At 34.6% G+C, this 3,600-nt stretch overlaps 1 non-coding gene across 1 annotated transcript; it reads right to left on the bottom strand.

Moving 5' to 3' along the window:
- Nucleotides 1-2,535: 2,535 nt before the first annotated feature.
- LOC127546045 (U6 spliceosomal RNA) lies at nucleotides 2,536-2,638 on the bottom strand. Its single transcript, XR_007949912.1, has one exon. It is a non-coding gene; the product is annotated as a U6 spliceosomal RNA (small nuclear RNA).
- Nucleotides 2,639-3,600: the final 962 nt, after the last annotated feature.

The following is a 3,600-nucleotide window of genomic DNA, read 5'->3' as shown; positions in this document are numbered from 1 at the left end:
CCTCATAAAGAGTCAGACATAACAATGACTGTCAATGAATTAATTATCCCTATCAGCTTTTTGTCATCTACATATTTGATGAGCGTGGCTTCTATGCTTGTATTCATATCATAGATCAAGATATGAAACAGTGCACAGTCATGCACATTAAATCCTGGGACATTCCACTGGAAACTTTCTTCCCATTTGATATTGAAGAGCTGAAGACTTTGCATGAGATCATTCAATCAGTTCTGAATTTATCTATATTTTTTTAAACTTTTAATTTTATCTAACTTAGCCTAAACATATTTTCCTTCCTTCCTTCCTTCCTGCAGTTGGGGTAAGTGAGTTGCCCAGGGTAAATAACCAAACAGCAAGTATTAAGGCTGAATTTGAACTCAATTCCTCCTGATTCCAGGACCAGTGCCCTATCCACTTCACCAATTAGTTGCCTCCATATCTTCATATTTTCCTCAAGAATAAGGTTAATTAACTTTCATTGAATAGATCCCTTTTGTAACAATATGAAAAACTCTGAAAATACTTTATTAAAATTTAAAAGAACAATATCTATAGAATTCCTCTGATCTATCCTCTGATCTATTTTGTCACACAAAAAAGAGGGTGGTGAAAATTGCTTTAGACTGATATGGCTTATTTTTGGTGAAACCACATTGAATTTCTTTGATCATTTTTCTTTTCTAGCTGTTCAGTAACCATTTCTTTAATCTGTATATTGTTAGTCCTTCTCCTGAGTTCTAGTCCTGTATTGCCAACTGCCTCTTAGATAGTTTGAATTGGATATCCTGTAGGCCTCTCAAATTCAACTTGTCCAAAAATGAACTTGTTATCTTTTCCCCAAATCCCTTCTCCTCTTCCTCCTCTTCATTTTCCTCTTAATCCTTCAAATGCTAGTTCCACAATGAATACATATAGCAAATAGCAGAGAAACCCACTTATCCAATGATAGGAAAATAGAAATCTGAAAAAGTATACATAGAAGAATATATACCAGACATACAGAGATGAAAGAATTCCCCCACTGGGAGCACAGTAAGTCAGCTCAACAAGAAAAAGAGTCCCAGATTTCACCCAGAGGGAAATTCCACAAAGTTTCTAATTTGGTAACCTGTAAAGAATGATATGATTCGACTTCTTCCCAGTATCTTTCTCTCCTATTAGCAACTTGATAAGAGATTTGAATGGCAGTTTTCTTTCAGAAGTTAGAAGCCAGAAGAGTCCTAAATCTTTCACCTTTCTCATTTTACCCTACCCTTCATGCAAGTTTGGGGCATCTACCAATGAAAAAGATTCTGCACCAATGGGCTCTGTGGTTTGAATCACACTACAATCTCTATCTTTTTTAGTCAAATATCATTCTACATGCCAAAGAAAATAGAAGCTAAATAAGAATTGGGCAACTTTTCCTTCTTTCTGTAGTCCATTAACAGCATTATATGAACCCAAAGGATAGTCTAGTTCCTTCTTTAACCCTCTCTTATCTCCTATAGTTAGCTCTTTTTGTTAGCTTTTTTCAGTAACTTTGGTTTGTTGGACCATAACACTCCTAATACTATCCCACAGGGGAATGTTGGAGGGGATGTGGGAAAACAGGGACACTGATACATTGTTGGTGGAATTGTGAACACATCCAGCCATTCTGGAGAGCAGTTTGGAACTATGCTCAAAAAGTTATCAAACTGTGCATACCCTTTGATCCAGCAGTGTTTCTACTGGGCTTATACCCCAAAGAGATACTAAAGAAGGGAAAGGGACCTGTATGTGCCAAAATGTTTGTGGCAGTCCTGTTTGTAGTGGCTAAAAGCTGGAAAATGAAAGGATGCCCATCAATTGGAGAATGGTTGAGTAAATTGTGGTATATGAATGTTATGGAATATTATTGTTCTGTAAGGAATGACCAGCAGGATGAATACAGAGAGGACTGGCGAGACTTACATGAACTGATGCCAAGTGAAATGAGCAGAACCAGGAGATCATTATGTACTTCAACAATGATACTGTTTGAGGATGTATTCTGATGGAAGTGGATCTCTTCGATAAAGAGAGCTAATTCAGTTTCAATTGATCAAAGATGGGCAGAAGCAGCTACACCCAAAGAAAGAACACTGGGAGATGAATATAAACTGCTTGCATTTTTGCTTTTCTTCCCAGGTTATTTATACCTTCTGAATTCAATTCTCCCTGTGCAATAAGAGAATTGTTCGGTTCTGCACACGTATATTGTATCCAGGATATACTGTAACCTATTCAACATGTAAAGGATTGCTTGCCATCTGGGGGAGGGGGTCGAGGGAGGGAGGGGGAAAATCAGAACAGAAGTGAATGCAAGGGATAATATTGTAAAAAATTACCTTGGCATGGGTTCTGTCAATAAAAAGTTATTTTAAAAAAAAAGAAAAGGAAAAAAAAATTGTGTGTGATACAAATAAGTGGTCAGAGATGTTAGGCTATAGAAACAGATCATTAGTCAGGGATTGTGTAACACTAGTTTGTTTTATTTAATTGTAGTCAATTGACATTTTTTAAAAAGTTAAAAATATAGAATGCTTCATTAATTTCATGTCATACTTGCACAGAAGTCACACTAATCTTTGTATCATTCCAATTTTAGCATATATGCTGCTGAAGCAAGCACCAATAAAGCACTTTTGTCTTTTGCTGCTCCCTAAAAAAAAAAAAAAAAAAAAAATACTATCCCACAGGACTGTGCTTCACTTTTATGTTACTTGTATTATCTCTCCTTGCTTCCTCCTCTCTTCTGTGTTTTTCTTTTTTGAAGCTTATCTTTATAATCAACTATGAGATACATATCCAGTGTATCTCTTCACAGCCTACAGTGATCCAAGACAATTCCAATAGATTTGGGATGGAAAATGCATCCACATCCAAAGAGAGAATTGTAGTGACTGACTATAGTTTGAAGTACACTATTTTCACCTTTTTCCTTGTTTTTTTTTTTTTTCCATGCATGTGTAGTTTTTCCCTTTTATTCTGATTTTTCTTTCGCAACATAACTATTGTGGAAACATGTTATACCTATATCAGATTGCTTGCTACCTTGGGAAAAGAGGTAAGGGAGGGAGGGAGAAAAAAATTTAGAACTCAAAATCTTACAAAAATGAATATTTAAATCTATCTTTATATGTGATTGGAAAAACAAAATACTATTGAAATTTTTAAAAACCTATCTTTAAAAAAACAGCCCATGTCTTTCTCTGATAGTTTTTACTTTTTCTTTTCATTGGAATAGTTCCTCTTTTTTATCTGCTGAATCTCTTTAAATGCAGTCTTGAGGTATATTAATATAATAAAATTATGCTTAATAGAATCATTGATAGAAATAAATCTATTATTCTATAAAAATTATAAAAGAGATGATTTAGGAGAGTATTGGGTAGTATGAACTTGTACAGAATGAAGTAAGAAGGATTGGAATACAATTTATATGAAAATGATAACATGGTAAATAAAAATAGCTTTAAGAATTCCAAGCAATGTAGTAACCAAACATGTCTCCAGAGGATCTATATGAAACATGTTACCCTATTCCTCACAGAGAGGTGATAGACTCAAGGTAAGAAATAAACATACATTTTT

Source organism: Antechinus flavipes, chromosome 1 (assembly GCF_016432865.1).
Source record: "Antechinus flavipes isolate AdamAnt ecotype Samford, QLD, Australia chromosome 1, AdamAnt_v2, whole genome shotgun sequence".
Taxonomy (NCBI): Eukaryota; Metazoa; Chordata; class Mammalia; order Dasyuromorphia; family Dasyuridae; genus Antechinus; species Antechinus flavipes.
This window is presented reverse-complemented; position numbering and strand designations above follow the sequence as displayed.